Source organism: Cyprinus carpio, chromosome A21 (genome assembly GCF_018340385.1).
Source record: "Cyprinus carpio isolate SPL01 chromosome A21, ASM1834038v1, whole genome shotgun sequence".
NCBI classification, from domain to species: Eukaryota; Metazoa; Chordata; class Actinopteri; order Cypriniformes; family Cyprinidae; genus Cyprinus; species Cyprinus carpio.
The window spans coordinates 21292509-21311134 of NC_056592.1; the positions used below are offsets into that span (position 1 = coordinate 21292509).

Here is an 18626-nt window from a genome sequence, read left to right on the forward strand (position 1 = left end):
TCTTTAGTTTTGAATCAAATAAAGCTGTTTTTACATTAATGCCACACTGATTGATTAATTATTTGATCTTTTGATTTGTGTCCATCAGGTTCCAAATAACAAGAGAAGATTTGGAAAATATTTAAATAACTAGATTGTGCAGATTTATCCTTTAGCACGTGGGAATTGTGTTTATATATATATATATATATATACACTGTATATATTCTCATGATATAGGTTGTGATTTATACTAAACAACTCATAATACTCACACTACATATTTGGTTAAACTGCTCAGCCTTACCTCCACCCTTCTTTAGAGAGGAAAGCATGGCCTTCAGAGACGTTTTATTTAGGAAGTTTTTTTTTTAAAAAAACATTGTCCCTTTTAGCACCACCCAGTCCATGAATAATACATAGCGCAGGACATGATGAGGAACTGGGGACATCCTGTTCCACGCTATATCTCTGCTTGCGCTGGTCTTGGTTTGGACCATCTGAACCCAGACTGGGCCAGAGCTGCTTCTGGAAGAGGGATGAAAGCCTCGGGCCAGAAGCAGGTCACATATTGAGGCCATCTCCTAAACCTTTGTGTTTTTCACTCCTGTCTGGCCTCTGGAGAGCTGCAGAGGAAGTGTTCTCCATTAGACGAGCTGGAACACACAAACTACAAAACATCCTCACTATGCTGTAGATGCTTTATTTACAGACTGTTGATTTGAGAAACTCACACTTGTATAATAGTATATATAATTGTATAATATCATAGTAGCTTAAATTTAGCTATATTTGTACATTACCAATACATTTATTTGTAACTATAGCTAATTAGGAATAATGATGTGTTGAAACCTCAAGCATTATGTCTTAAAGTTCAGCATGTGCATTGACCTGTTTGTGCTCCAAACAGAAATGATTCCTCAAATCATTTGTGTTGTTCAGAAAAGTGTGCTGCTACTTTACTAAGTGATCAGATGCACCATCAATCATATTTGAATCACGCTTTCTGTCATTCTCGGCATTTGCATAGTCTTGCAAGCTTTCATGTTGCGGTTGCCAGATGTCAAGAGCTTAAATCCTCTAATCAGAGCTATTTTCATAAATCAATTTTCTGCCCAGTGTTTGACTTCATCTTCCAAGCTCTCTCTACGTTATGGTAAAAGTGCGGATGAGCTGAAAACACCAGCAAACATTTAAGCTGCAGTTTATGATCTCTATACATGGTTGTTTTTGCCGTTTGCTGCAATTAAATCTGCGAGCAAATCATGCAAGTTGATGTTCCCTTGATTTGAGCTTATGTGAAAGTGCAATAATTCTGATGAAATGTAAAAATAAATAAATAAATCATTCAAATGATAATGATTGTGATCATATTTTTTGACCATTTAACCATTACTGTGCAGCCCTACCAGATTAACCTGCTGAAAAATCCCAGAGACACTAGATGTGGCTCACATCTAGAGAACAAAAGATCACAGGGACACAAGGCTGAAGGACACTTTTCACCCCAGACAGGAGTCACAAGTCTGTGTTCTTTTTAGCAGAAGAAAGCAACATTCATTCAGAAATGTAAAAATCTGGTGTTTCTACAGATTCCATTTCTCATCCAGCGATGAACCGTTATTTAATCCAAATGCTCTGCACATCGCCGTGAAGCAAAATGCAGTCTATTTGATGTGTTTGATCTATTTGATCCTTGCTGAATGATGATTTTCCATGTCTTTCGTGCTCTCGCCTGCACTGACTCTGATAGTCCTGATAAATAAGCATTTTAAATGCATTGCTTCATACAATAAATTGCAGTTTCAGAGGGGAAATTAAAATTCCTAATGCAGTGATACTGCTGGCCTTTCGCAATAATTGAGGCTTCAAGGATGGTAATCACATTGAAGAGGATCCCTCCAGACACGGCAAAGCTTTTCATAATTGGAGAAAAACATTTTCCTCTCAAACGGCAAATGAAGCTTATAGAAAAACAATCCTGATTGTATAACATTCATGCAGAGACTGAAACATGTCTGCCTGTTTCGTTGACTCGCTTTGGGGACTGTAAATAAAAAATCAAACAATATAATAAAGAAGGTCAGAAGATGTCATACAGTTATGACCTATTCAAACCATAGCACTCTGTCTTGTTATCTCTCCTTTAACTTTTCTCCTGCCTTAAATAACACTGTTTTCCTGCAAATGCCCTCTGTACAATGCCAGCCAGAAATATACAGTAGGCTGTCAGAAGTGTAAGTTAGTAGATTGTGATGCTGCTGTACAGTACATTGCTGTAGAACTAACATAAAGAACAGTGTGACAACCTTGATCCCAACACAAACACTGAATAATTTACCACAACCCTCAAATTACACATGTACGAGCCTGATTTAAAGGTAAAAACATCAGACACTAACAATGTGTTGCTGTGTTTTGTATGGCATTTTTCTATGCAGCTAAATGTTCTATGCAGTGCAACCCAAAGCAAAGTTACTTGAGATTCATTAGGAGAAACCTGAATGATTTTTGGCCTGGCTCTGCTCTTACAAATATCTTCTAAACATGAGGTCATCCACAGTGGGAATTGTATATTGAGAATAAAGCTGTCTGAATTGGAAAAGAAGGTTGTTCAAAGGGGACTATTTTACCCCCCTCTGAAAATAATTGTCCTTCAGAATTGAGTATGTCCAGACAGAAAGGCAAATCAGAATGGATTCGGTATGGCGAGCGTCTCCTGCTGTGTGATTAAGTGTAGCTATAAACATGAGTGGCATCTCATCAGGCTAAGAAAAATTCTGAAATGATGGGACGCGTTGAGAATTTGTAATAGAGATGAAGAGTAATAAAATCTTGATAGTAAATTGTATTTGCAATTTTTGTTCACAGGCTTTTGGTGCCAAATATTCCAACACAAGCATTCCTACCCTTACGAAAAAAGTTTATTCAAGTGTGCTATTAGTATACTTCTTTTAAACTAAAAGTAGAAAAGTATGCTTTTAGTTGACTTTTTATGTACTCCTCAAAAATATACTTAAAATAACATTTAAGTACACTTGACTTATACTTACAAAAAGTCTAAATATATTTGAGCTATACTTGTGCTCCTAGAATCCGTGTTTTTATTATTATACGGTAGAGGGCGCTAGTACACATCTTCTGTACAGAATTTCCATAAAAACACAAGTAAAGAAGAAAAAGAAACAACAGATACTAACACATGTAATCTAACACGATCATCTGACATGAAACAGCATCAAAACTGTAATGTTATGGAATAAAATGTCGACCGATGAAGAGGTAATAATTACAGTCAAGCTTTGGGGTGTTGATCAACACCATTGACGTATTGATTATCATTCTGAATCTAATTCATAGTCTTTTTTTCAGCTTTTTGTTCAAAATGTTATTTCTTTATTTTTTATGAAACTTACCCACAGTATATTTCTGTGATTTTAAGACTACTTGACCTGCTCTCTGTCTTGAAGTCATTGTGGTGTTCACATTACATAATTGATCCGCAACATGGAATGGATTTGAGGAAGCAACGGCATGGAAGTCAAAACGTGGAGTGGAGTTTAATTTACTGGGGCATTTCTTAAGTGGAATGGATTTGTTCCCTCATGAACAGTTAAATGTTCCCCACTTATGCAATAAAAATGGAAAAGCAATATCCTTATATTTATTTGTTACCCCTCCATCCTAGTACATCCCTGCATTTTACTCAATTCTATTCCATTATCATCTATAGCACAACTATTTATACAATTTATGTATTTGCAAATTTATTTTTTTTGTCTGTGTGTTGTTGTCTCAGTGTACTGGAAGCTTATGTCACTAAAATAAATTCCTTGTATGCGCAAGCATACTTGGCAATAAAGCTCTTTCTGATTCTGATTCAGCACATGTCTGTTCACATTTCAGTACGCCATCAGTCAAATTCTTCCACTTGAGAAATGCCCCAATAAATTAAACTCCACTCCACGTTTTGACTTCCACGCCGCTGCTTCCTCAAATCCATTCCATTTGGCTCAATCAGAGTCCATATAAATAAAACTCCATTCCATGTTTTCACTACTCATGCCTGCTGCACTCCTACGACACAGCAAGGAAAACAAAGCATCTAAAGCCAAAGCACACTACAGGACTTTAAACGTCGACAGATCGCTGTACTTTTCAGACTACATGACTTGCTCTCTGTCTTGAAGTCGTTGTGATGTTCACATTACATAATTGATCCGCACCAGGGGGTCACACAATGACTCTATGCACTCCCCCTCCCCAAACCATGTGAATATAATTCAAAATGTAATTTATTTCTGTGATCAAAGAATTTCTGAATTTTCAGCATCATTAATCCAGTCTTCAGTGTCACATGATCCTTCAGAAATAATAATATTGTGATTTATTATCAATGTTGGAAATGGTCTTGCTGTTTAATATTTTTTTGGAACCTGTAATACTTTTTTTTTTTTTTTTTTGATTCTTTGATGAATAAAGAGTGAAAAAGAACTGCATTTATTTAAAATAGTAATATATTGTAGCTGATGAAAATTCAGCTTTGCATCACAAAAATAAATTATACTAATTATACTATTATACTATAAATTATAAATAGAAAACCATTATTTTAAGTTGTAATAATATTTCTCAATAATACAGTTTTTTCTGTATTTTCGATCAAAAAAAAAAAAAAAAAAAAAAAAAAAAAAAAAAAGCAGCCTTGTTGAACATGAGAGACTTCTTTAAATCAACTTTAAAAAATCCGAAACTTTTGAACGGCAGTGTATATGTTTACAGATATTTTGCGCACCTTACCCCACCCCTGCACTACATCTAACCACTTCTCAACAATATAAATAAAACATGTAGCAGGCTGATAAAAGTGCAGTAACAATCTACTGCAAAGGCTGACCAAAAACAAAAAACAAACAAACAATCAAACAGTGTAAACATATTTCAAACGACTAATGCTGCAATTCTGCTTAAGCCATATTTAAAGGGGCCATGAATCAGATTTTCACTGATCATTTGACACATCATTGTTCTATTAAAATACCCTGTAAATTTCATAGCTTAATGCATCCCCCTAAGATAAAAAAAGAACATTTATTCAAACCAAGCTACAAAAACTTGGGTTTGTGATGTAACAAGGGCAAAATACATCTGAATATGACTCTAGAGCAAGACACTGACACGTTTACATCATCACACCATTGGTACTCAGTCACATTCGAAGTACATATTTTGCATGCTATATAGAACATACTTTTTTTTTAATTAACACTGATTCAACCAATGGTATTAGTTTGTAGCAGGACTATTTGTTTGTCCGACCAATGGAAGACCGAGTAAGCATTCAGGAAAATGTTTGACATTATACATTTCACCTCTGAGAGCTGTACTGTATAGTCAAGATAGGCATTGTATATGTATTTATAGATCAATATATTCTATTGCATGAATATGTGCAATATAAGATTTTTTCTTTTCTTTTCTTTTACTTTTCATAAGCAGTTTCAAATTGTGGCGAAAATTATTATAAAACAACATCTTATAAATAAATGTTTGTTTTTATTAGTGTGGCAGCCCATAACCAGCTGTGCCAATGCCATTACACTTTAAGATAACTGGGAAAATCATCTGCAAGATAATATCAAGAATAAAATGCTGAATAGCAAAATAAGGAAAAAACTGAAATAGAATAGCAAAGGTAGCAAAAATGTCCACCACTTCACTGTTAGGGCCATAAATGTGTGTGTGTGTGTGTGTGTGTGTGTGTGTGTGTGTGTTTATGTGTGTGTGTGTGTGTTTTTTTTTTTTTTTCAGAGACAGATTGTGTGTGTGTTGAGAGGGTAGTAAAAACTGACTAAGTTTTAGGAGAGAAAAGCAAATGCAGTCTCTGGGAATAGTGAGGGAAGTGGCTTAGAGAATATCTTAAGGGATTTGGTCCATTTCTTTTTGTACTGAGAGTGCCAGCATTCTGTAAATCTGAGTTTGTGGTTGTTATTTTCAAGGTATAAAGCATTTAATATTTTACAGTACGGAAATGGAATCTACTGAGCACGTTACAACAGTATCTTCTGTAGCAATGAAACTAACAGTGGTGAATTTACAAAACAGTTATGTTATTGCTGCACAAAAGCATGCATCCTATTCACAAACCACAAGCAATCTGGAATTTAAAGAGGCTTTAAATGTGCCGCACTGTGAGCATTTACATTTGCACACATTGTTGTTTCCTTTTAATGTTCGATTCTTCAAGAGTGTGTATAATAATGTCACCTCATTGTACCCAGTCTTTGAAAATGCTGTATGGAAAAAATAAAAAATAAAAAATGGAAGTGAATGGATACTGTCAACTGTTTAGTTGCCAACATTCTTCAAAATCTCTTCTTTTTTGGTCAGCAGAAGTTGTGTTCAGTCCCTGTAAGAAGAGTTTTAGAGAGAGAGCAGAACACTTGTGCTGAACTGGAGTGACAGTTTCAGTGATTAAAAACGAAAACCTCTTTTAAAAGGCTTCTGCAAAAGTGAGTTGAGTGTTGCAAGTATTTTGTAAAGCATTTGGAGAGAGGAGGAGCAGACTGTTGAGGGATCAGAACTCAAATGCATTTACACTTGTCTTTCCGATGAGTATGTGGACAGCAGATTCGGGTCACATGTTAATGGCCAGGAAAATAAGGCCTTCAGTAAATGACTTCATGTTTTCATGAGATTAATCATGGCTCAAGTTTATTTTTTAATGTAGGCAGCATGTCCGATACCTGAGCAATATGTGTCACCCTGCAGGGTGCTGAACAAACTCTCAGGAAATATAAACGCTAATCTCAGGTACATACTGTAACTGGGACAAATGAAATGAACAAACAATGCCTAATAACTTTTATCAGAATAACACAACAAACAGCAGCGTGTGCTCTGCATCACAGCAAGAAAATGCAGCATCCAGATGCTCAGCAGCATGTCTGAAAGTCACCGGAGTGCAGGAAACAACAAAACAAAACCTCCCCGGGACCGCGTTACTCGACTTGGCAGAGGAAGGCTGTTTAAAGCATTCTGTTGAGCACATGCTCAGATGGAGAGCGTGATTGAAACGCTGCCCCCTGCTAATGAGCACACAGAGCACAATGTCACCAGGTATTAGTGCTAATTTTTCTGGCTGGGCCCGTTGGGATGGATGTCAGGAATGGTGAGGCGACGCTTCTCTCTGTGGAAGGCATTAGCACTCTGTGCCGATCTCTCACTGTTTGAGGAGTGTGTCATGTGGAGAGTGCAAACCAAACTAGATACGGTGGGCCAATTACAGTACTCTCACAAGGCAGACAAGAACGTCATGATCCACACAGACAAAAGACATAAGGGTGGCCATTTCTATAACACCTACAAGAAAAACATCATTGAAGCCAGGAAAAGTTGAAAAATAATGTCAGAAATAAACTTTTCCATTAAGGAGAATGATTTTCCCAGGCATTATTTACCTTTATAAGGGCACATTTTCTAACCGTCTAACCTCATTAAACATACACATAATATTTTATGTAAATTATTACATTTACTCAATAAATGCAATTTAAATAAAGACACTAGGACTGATATCAATCAAATGAAATCAATCAACAAAATCCATCTTTGCACTGCTGAGAAGCTACCTCTGAAGTGGTAGATGTATTTACACAGAAGGTTTAATGTACCTCAGAGACGCAATGAATGAATTTACATTGCTAGAGCAGGTGCCAGCAAATCACTGTCTTAAAGGGCTCATATGACGTTGCTAAAAAGAACATTATTTTGTGTATTTGGTGTAAGGTTCAAATAACACAATATTTTCCACTTACTGTACATAATTGTTTCTCCTCAATTCCCCGCCTTTCTGAAACACGTCAATATTTACAAAGCTCATCGTTCTGAAAAGCGAGGTGTACAGTGATTGGCCAGCTATCCAGTGCATTGTGATTGGCTGAATACAACAAACATGTGATGGAAATGTAACGCCCCTTACTATATTGTGATGCCGTGTCCCGATGCCACGAGACAAAACTAATAAAACCCATTATAAACCAGGCATTTGTTGCATCCAGTGGGGACATAACTACTGATTATAATGACTTATACTGTCTTTTTAAGCGTTGCATTGAGTATCACGCCACATAAAAATAAAACCATATCTGCATTTGTGATTGGAGAAACAACAAGCACTACTCTACACTGCTCAAAACTCATGTTTGAATCGTCAATGGCAAATTCTTTAAATATGAAAATGTACTTACAGACTGTGAGTCAGAATCTAGGCTGTCCTTGTAACATCGGAATTGCCCCACTTTATAGAAACAGCCTTTGTGCACAGCCGACATTGTAGGCTACTCTCCCAGGAAACCATGAACTAGTATACTGCTCTCGCTATTTCTGACATTGAAAGCTATGCTAAAAATAGAAGATTGGTATACTAGTATGTAGTTGTAAGTTTCGCAGTCTTCTGAATGGCTTACTGATTTTTTGTACCGATTCATTTAAAAACACTGAATAATTCAAGAAAAACACAACACCATGTTGATTGCTGAAATAAAGTAAAACAGATGAACAATGTTGTGTCTAATATGTATGTCACTTCATATTAACTTAATATTATAATTATAACATAATATTAACATTTGCTATTTATTTAATATATATTATTGTATATTCAAAGTATAAAGCAGCGATCTTAAAAAGAGGACAAATGAGAGTCCAGTTAAAGCCTGCACCAATAGACAGATGAAATATTAATATGCATTCTGGATTTTAGGACCGTTTAGTGCTCCAGGAGATCAGCATCCGGCAGCGCTTCGTGTTCAAGGCTGCTGAAACGGATTCCTGCTCATTTCCTCACTGCATTGTTACCAGCACAACCAGTGGAAGAAGTCACTGCCACCGGACTGCTCACTCGACCACAGAGAACGTAAACATATACCTAAACATCTTTCAGAAACCGTGGCATTATTGCATATTATCTGTATATGACTTTCTAATTTTCATTGGATGTTATATTGCTGATCAGTTAGTAACAAATAATCTCTCAATGTATTTGTTTGACGCATAACAGGGTTCTTCACCTTATTAGTTTCAGTTTATCTTCCCATAAGACAATGTAACTCTGCCATAACAATAATCACTTGCATTTTATGCATCTTATGCACTTTATTCATTTTTCATTCATGGTATTCTTTTAGCAGTTGTTGATTATTCTTATCTATTTTTTGCTTATAAAAAAAATATTTTATTACACTTGTGTCTCCTTTGTGTTGATAATAGAGTAAGAGGTTCTAAAACATTAGATATCCCACCAATCTTTCTTATCTGGTGTACTCATAACTGCACTATTTTGCCTCCCTAGGTTGGTGAAAGCAAAATCACTACACAGCTAATGTGTCACTGATACAGAACGTTTTCTGTACAAGGTCAGACATGCAGCAGCGGACAGAGGAAGTGACACGTGAAACAACACTGCCATGTCCAAATGTACACAGACCCTTCTGTCATCTTTCGTGAAGTAGAGAACTTCTTAAAGCTACCACCATCTCATGCTTCTCTACTGGAAGTGCTGAAGTGCCCCACTTTGCTTGAGTGAGATGTTCATTAATACAGTGTTTGCTCTCTCAATCTAATCTAATGCAGTGAGCAAATATTTTAATAATATGAACATGATTTTTGAAAATGTCTTGTGAGATTTTTAAAAGGACAACACCCAACTAAATTTTACCAACTATCTGTATATGAGTGAGTGATTAACATAAACACACAAGTATGAAAGCAGCTGTCATTGATTTGTAAAATCTCCAATAGTCAAACAGTAATTTAATGCTACCTGATGTAAATGCACCCTTAAAAAAAGAAGTGAATTTAGCATACTTTTAAAAGAGTACTAATTACGGAATGTAATGTTTTGTAAAACTTAATTGCATTGAAATTGCAAGAAATGTATTCAAATTTAAATGTACATTAAATGCAGTTAGCTAAACCTAACAGCGTTTTTACACTGGATGCATGTACTGACAAGCATTTATGGTAAACTAAAATATAATTTGATGTCATGTCCATTGGAACTTGTATGTCATTTATTTAAATATATTTGCAATTGCACATTTGTAACTAAAATGTAATATCAAATAGCACAGCCGTTGAATTTATAATCAAATACTATACATGTGCTTTAGTATGCTAGACAACACATCAAAATAAGTGTACTGCTTTAGAGCATGACAAAATATTAAAAATGAATGATGTAAAATGTACTTTAAAGTAAACTTTTAATTTGTTATTATTACAAAGTGCACTTATTAAAAGGGAACGTAAGAGTGTTAAACAGTCATGAAAATGTCTCTCTTTAAGTCTCATAAGTGACCTTTTATTTTATGAATTTTATAGTTATACTTTTAAGATTTTAAGTACACTACAAGTGCAAGGTTAATGCTGGTTTGATGTTGAAGTAGATTGTGTATGAGCTATTTTCTCTTATCTGCTCACAGTTGCTGGATCTGTGCTATGTAACTGCTAGAAACCAGCACCAGCACGGTCTGATAGCATAGTTAAATCCCTCAGAAATGATGGACCATAGAAAGGGTCACTTACAAATAACTCGGCAGTCAAGTATGCAATGACTTTAACTGACTGCCATCTAACACAAAGCAACAAGTGTTCAGAATTTACTCTCTCTGAATTTATAATTGAAATCAAAGCCTTCCAGGAATCTACTGTTTAGTATGCTCAGATTTTTCGACTGTGCTGTTCATCTTGCCATATGCTTTCACCTTTTGTGTTTTATTGCACAACTGATAATTTGGCAAGTCAAATGACTGAGAGTGAAAGCACTCATATGCAACTGTCATACTCATAAAAAAACAACATTTATAAGATGACAAACCTGTGACATTCCCTAGAACAACAGTACGTGTTCTTTTTGTGATGCACTCTGGCCTATAAATGACACATACTGTACATCAATGTAAACAAACCCAAAACTATAAAAAGTGGAAACCTGCAATTTTCACCTTAAAGAGCACATTTTACCTGATTTAACTCATAAAAATTAGTTTTCAAACGTATTTAGGTTGATTTAGCTATGCAATATATATATATATATATATACAGTAGTCAACATTTGAAGTGGATCAAAACCTTTCATCAAAGTTGCCCTAGAACCTAAAGCCAAAATTCTTTCTTGTCTTGTCGTTACTGAATGAATCTGCAGCTTTGAACTAATCAAGCCAATGATTCAGTGACTCATTCATAAAGATTCACTTGTTTTGTTTCTGAATGAATCAGTTGAATAATTGATTCACTTATTAAGAGAGTGACTTGCCACCTATTGGCGCTTTTAGTTTTGTATTTAGAGTATTATATATATACACACACACACACACACACACACACACACACACACACACACACACACATATATATATATATATATATATATATATATATATATATATATATATATATATATATATAATTTTTTTCTTTGTTGAAATCAGCATATGTCTTTCTAAATCTTTTTTTTTTTTTTTGTAATGCCTGTTCTATGCTTTTCTCATTTAACACAATAGTGGGGAACACTTTATTTTAAGGTGTTACATATGTTACAAGTACTTACTATTATAATAACAATTAATTATGCATAATTACATACAAGTAAACCTAAGCCAAACCCAAATCCTAACCCTAACCATATAGTAAGTAGATTTAGTTCATTATTTTTTTTTCAGTATAATTACACTGCAACAAGGACATCTTAAAATAAAGTGTAACCCAATAATGACTTAAATTATGTTTTGGGTGTAATTTCTCAGCCAAAATTAATGTGCAATTAATTCAGTTCATTAATTGCCAAATCATGTAAATAATTAGCTTAAACATTTTAATCGCTTAATGACCCTATTTATTTATTCATTTATTTTATTTTATTTTTTTTTCAAAACCAGTTAATTTAGATTTTTAGGTTAGCATTCTTTTATTTTATTTTATTTTATTTTATTTTATTTTATTTTATTTTATTTTATTTTATTTTATTATTTTTTTTTCAGTGTAGGAATGAAAAATTACAAATGATATGTTTCTTACGTTCATTTTATAACTCTAGACCCCTACTAGATGACAACGAGTGACTCTCACTCACTCTGAGTCTAAGGTCTTGTAGGTGATCCCTTCAATGACTTCAGTAAGACATCGAGAAAGACAACCCAAACTCGATGACAGAGGAACATCTGAGCAACACAGTGTTCCTCACGGACCTGATGATGTTCAACGGCATACTGGTGATAGAGGTTTCAAAATAGGTTAAAAATAGCACTTTAATTTCACCGTTCAAAATTGTAATTTAGCATTTCAAATTAAATAGCCGGAGACTGAAGTATTAGAGCTCATTTGGGTGAACACCATCACTTGAAATTCCAGACCGATATGTCATGAGTGAGAGGCATAGAGAGAGATAAACGCATTATACAAGCACTGTCAAAGTCTCTAAAGCGGATGTGAGGATGCGCTTTCAGAGGAGATTAGCTTGTTTCGGGGCTGATTGTTGAAAGCGACAGTCTGAACTGAGCATGCTCTGTTTAGCCCTTCAGGCTCGGCCTTTTCTATTCAAGCAACTGAAGGCTTCAAGCCTCAGATGATGCTAATATACAACAAAGCCTAATATAAAACAGTTGTCCTAATTTGTCCTTTGGATTTATATGCAAATTCTTCACATGTAGTTTAATTTACTAATTAGGCCAGTTTCCACAAGTGTGGCAAGCGCTGACTCGAGAGCGGCTGAGGTTTTCTGAGTAAGCGGAGCTGCGAAAAGCAGACACAAGCTGATATTTCACACCAACAGTGTTTCTGCTGCATAGGAGCAAACTAATCTAAATGAGCTGGTTTTATTCAAGTCAAAAATATAATTTCACTTCACTGAACTGACCTACATACATCAATTTATGTGTTAAATTTAATTAGTTCTTCTCCAATGGCGTTTTGACTGTGTCAGTGTCTATTTCATGACATAACGTAGATAAGCAACTAGTAAACATCTCAGCTGGGTGACACTAGTGCTGGATTAACAATATCGATTTCTCGTTTCTCAAGATCAATCTTTCAGTTTATGCTGTTTTCTGTTGATGTGTAAACATTATCTGTAGCACCTGCTTTCCAATAACCGCAATAAGCCTCATGCTTTGTTACTTTTACTTGAAACAAAGTCTCAGCTTTTCAATTCTGTCAATTTTATCACAAAATACAAACGATAAATGTGGTTTTGTCACTCTCTAATGTGTCGTGACAGAACGCTCTAGATGCCTCAGTTCAAGCAGCACGTGAACTGATCATCTCTTCTTCTAACTCCTAAGAGATTATACAGCATTTATGCAGCTGATTCAGGTATTTCTCTTTTAACTGCAGGTAAAGATATCGTGAGAGATTCTGTCCCACCCACCACACCACTGCTGTTAAACTCCACAAATGATTTAAAGAGTATCATTATAACAGTTCACACACTTTGTGTTCTGTATTGCAAGTCTTCTTATGCCATAAAATAATGAGGAATAGGTCTAAATGTCAGTGAATAGCTTCCGTTCTGCGCTGCTTGTTCAATTGACAATACACCTCAGCACTATATATGGAGAAAAAGGCACATACACTGCACTTACATTTCTTTGAATTGAACTTTGAATATGCATAAATATGATAATGAGCAGCTTTCCTGAAAACATTTACCATAAGCAACAGCAACTTATCAGTCTTGGTCCACTCTAGTGCATACATATGCATCACATTTGAGCTTTCTGGAGTCTCTTGCAAATGAGAGTGATGTTTATGAGGCAGGGGACTTAAGTGGGAACAGGGGACATTTATAAGTAGAACATGGCATCCATTCCAAAAAGCAAACACTTTAATGAATCTCATGGGAGCAATAAAGTTAATGGCCATGTGACCTGTTTTTTCACCATCGTGAAAAAAAGGATAGAGATGCTTTTAGGCTCATTAATAATAAAAACAATAACTTGAAATTGAAGTTTAGCATGCACTGCACCTGGATATTACTTTAAGGGAAAAATCACAACAACATGCTGTCTCTTATATATTTGACACTTTATGATGTTTGATGGCCGTGTTAAAGTGCCCCTATTATACATTTTTTTGGATATTAGCTTTCATGTAGTGTGTAATATAACTGTTGTCAATGGAAAATGTCTGCAAAGTGTCAAAGATCAAAGTGCATGACAAATGGAGTTAGTCTCACAAAAGAAAGAATCGATTCTGAACTGCCTGAAATGAGTCGTCAATGATTCCGGGCTTATTTCCTACAAGTAAACACAAGTAACCCTAGCCAAGCAAACCAAGCCAGCCGATTTGTCACACTTTAAAATACATTTTAGCTTTTCTATAGTAAACTTACAAATTCACACTCCGTGTTTTTACTATGATTACACAGAGCAGCAGCAACCAGAAATATTGCACGTAAATGAGTTGTGTTCTGTCTATTTTTGCTGCACTAGCAATAAACACATTGAAAATAATGCACTATATTATTGCTATATGTGAGACTTTATTCTGGTTAGGTCTAGATTTCTCTGTTGTTGTACGTTGTAAAAACGTGTACTATGTTATAGCACTCGTATATCATTGCTCTTTTGTTGATTTGGATTGCTTCCATTATCCTCATTTGTAAGTCACTTTGTATAAAAGCGTCTGCTAAATGACTAAATGTAAAAACAGTGACTATCCATTCATGCCATGCAACAGGCAAGCAGTACAGTATATACTATAAGCTGTTATCTGCCAAAATTCATATTCGTCACGCCAACTTCTTACGCAGATGAGACCTGGAGGCATTAGTAAGCTTGATTTGATTTATTAATTTATTTACAAAATAAGCATCTAAAATGTATTTAAAAACTACACTGTATGCATAATTTAGTTTAGTATTATAATATTTTATATTTTATAAAATCATTTGCTAATGTAAAGGATGAGGATGTGAAGAGTCAGTGGTTAAAATGTTTCAGACACTATGAGAAAATTCATTCAAAGTCTTTTTGCCCTTGGATGCATAGAAACATATTGTAGGAGACCTCCAAAACAGAGTAAGAACCTTCAAAATAGCATACGGGGGTACTTTAATTTGTAAACTACAAAACTGAGAGAGTGTGTTTTATAAAACCATCTGAGAAATAAAAAAAAAAAACAATACAAACTGTTGCATATATAAGCCACACACACCCTGTAAAGTTTCAGGAGTGACAACCACATTTAAACTCCGGATCAGAACTCCCTCTCGAAACTGACCTGACTGACACCATAGCAATGTTTTGCCATCTCGTGCATTTGGCATCCGCTATTTTTGACCAAAGTAATATTACAGTGACCGAAGACTCATTATATTCAGTGATTTTTATGAAACCACCGTCAACGGAGCCAGTGTGTTTTGCATGTGTTTGGAAGTTTGCTTCACAGAGCGTGCTTATGAAAGGGTTGCCATGTATATGCTCTTATTATTATTATTAAGCATCTTTGTGCTTGTTGTTTGAGCTTGGCTCACAAAATGATCCATTTTATGGAGTTAGTAGGCAGGTCCGCTACAGCAGATCATTAGTAGGCAAGTGCAAATTGTGATATTTAGTATGTGGCTTATTTTCAAGATAAAACATTTGAATTTGAGTTTCTTATGGGCTTGTACCTATTTGCTGTTTTTTATAGCAAGATCTGGCAACATTAATGAGTCAAATTGTACTTTGTTACCTGTGATTTCTTGCACTGTGCATACAGAAGAAACACAAGTGTCTTATACGTGTTTAAATACGTCTTTATCCGTTTGCTGTAAATGTGGTTGCCACTACCTGCATTTTTCAACAGTTAATTCAGTTGCAGAATGCAGTTGTCACTCCAAATGACTAAACTGTGTGTGTACAGAACAGAATTAAGCACTAAAAGGTGAAATGACAGCTGAATTTACCTGCAGTGTGTATTTGGCCATACGCTACATGAAGTACATGAAACGTACTTATTTAATTAGTACTTAATTATTAGTGCATACGCTCTCGCCAGTATACAGAGATTGATCATGATTAAATATATATAAACATCCACAATGTTATATTGGGTTTGGGCTAACTTGAGCTCTGTAGAAAAGTACTCTGGGAATGTCTTGAGGGAACACAGTGCTGATTCTATAGTTCACTGTGATAGCATTTATGTTGTGAATGTACACGTCTCCACGAGCGGAGAGGGATCATTAGGAGTTCTGTCACTGACACTGCAAAAACACCTCCCAGCATCCTTCCACCCACCAGAGATTCATTTGTACACCTCTTGGTGTTTTGATGGTGGACACGCTCAAGTTTCTCCCAGCTGCAGAGGCGTCCCGCTGCGTGCCAGGCAGCAGTCAAACGCTCTCATGCTTTGTTGTGGCACTCCGGCGGCCTGCAGAGATGAAACACACCTCTCCAGTGCAGTGTGTGTTTGCTGCTGTTTGTATGTTGTAAGACAGAGTGTTGGGATCAAAGTTGAGCTGAACAGTGATCCAAGGAGGCGTCTTTCTCTTTAATGACAGGCATGAACAGAGAGAAGGATGTCCTGTTCACAAGCATCAGTAAGGCATTTAAAGATGCCTTATTACATGATACGTAAGAAATTATGAAGGCTCTGGTTCGACAAATAATAAAACTTATACAAAAAAAAAAAAATATATATATATATATATCTTTCTGTTTCGGGATGGTACTGTATGTCCATCAGTTTATACATCTGTAATGACACTTGCAAACTTGCACTGTGCAGCGAATCAGTCTGTTTTAAATTAAAGACAGAAAACAGACATTTTTTCTTATGCTGAGATATAATCAGATGTATATGTACGAGAAAATATCAAATATGGTGTTAAAAAATAAATGACACCTAGAAGTACTTTATAGCCATCACCCAAAAAAAAAAAAAAAAAAAATTCTCCACATTGAACTAAAGACAGAGCAGACAGAGCCAACAAAATCCAAATCATGAACAAATGGAGAATCTCCGATATTTCCCCCTTAAAATACCCCAATAATCTCACCTGTGAGATCTCAGCAATGTCTCAAACTCTGCAATCAGAAGTCAGAGATCTAAACATACTGAATGTACAAACTCTACTGCTATTCAATCATTTCATACACTCTCAGTGTCTAAATCGCATGTCTAAAGACTTAAAAAATGAATGAAATAAACAATAAAAGAATAAAAACATAAAACTATTGAGATGTAACCGAGAGCTCCCTAAATCTCCTGAGCTGTGAGCTATAAACGTGATCTTGGCTGCGTATGAGCAGAAAAACTGAATTTAACCTTCAGGATTAAAAATCACCATAAAACCAAGCCCTGACACATGGCATGACGCATAAATTCCTCCACAAATATACACGCAAGACTCTTTTCCTTCAGTTTACACATGCTGGAATACATAAGCGAGTCCTCCGTGACATTCAGCGTGGCATTCCTTGCGATTTTCCTGCTCTCTGTAAACTGGATTAAAGGTGCAGTTTGTCAATGTTATTCTTTTCCTTCTCGATGTGAAATACTTTATAGATCTCCTCAGACCGCACACCTCAGCTGTGCACAAAGGCACTGCGCATTATTATTATTTATGAGGTGGAACATTGTCAGGTGCTTCTTGTGCTTTAGAATGACCTTCATTTAGTTAGAGGCCATAAACCTTGTCCGTCTTATCACGAGGCATATTCCCTACATGACACCACTACAGATCAAAGCTGTAGCTTATGGATACAACTCACATCTTATATGTGCTGTCTAGAGATGAGCACCTGACATAAATACAGTTTGTGATGTTATAGCGGAGATGAGTTCATATGGTGCATCGTTATGAACATGGCTTGTATTTTTGTCTTGATTTCCAGCACAGATATCCTGAAAATAAGACTTGGGCATGATGTTAAAGGGACAATTCGGCCAAAGATGTAAGTTTCGGGTGAACCTGTATGAGTTTCTTTCTTCTGTTGAACACAAAAGAAGATATTTTGAAGAATGTTGGTAACCAAACAGTTGACGGTAGCCATTGATTTTTATAGTTTTTTTTTTTAATACTAGTCAAGTCAATGGTTTGGAACAACTTGAGGGTAAATAGATGATGACATTTTCGGATGAACTATCCCTTTAACCTGCTGGCACGACTGAACCACGCACACATAATTTTGTTTACATTCACTATATAGGCAAATGGCCACAAATTTTCTGAATATTGACAAATGATGCATTTTTTGGAAAGGTCTATGTGTTTAGCATCAGTATCTGGTCTCAGTTTCATGATAAGCTTCAGCAAGAGTAATAAAGTCAGTTTGGTTGGAAACACACAGCAATCGTGAGATGAATCAGTCACAATTAAATTATAAAAGCAACTATTAAAAAAACAATAGCACATTGGGTCCCCAAAAGCACTGAATCTGGGAAATATTAATATATTATCCACTGTTTATTGAATCCGAGTGGGAAGGAAGTAGTTGCACACACAAAAGGGTTTTTAAGACAGTCAGTGGTTGTTTTTTTCATTTATTTACTTACTTGTGCCATCAAACTGTTGTATAAAGGCAATATCACACTCGTAGCTGTGTAATATCACCCTATATCAGCATGGTTGTGCATGTTAATTTTATCTTCACATTACA

At 35.6% G+C, this 18626-nt stretch overlaps 1 protein-coding gene across 1 annotated transcript in view; it reads right to left on the minus strand.

Moving 5' to 3' along the window:
* Positions 1-18626, minus strand: part of fstl4 (follistatin-like 4) — a 161499-nt gene that overhangs the window by 82707 nt on the left and 60166 nt on the right. The window lies entirely within an intron of this gene.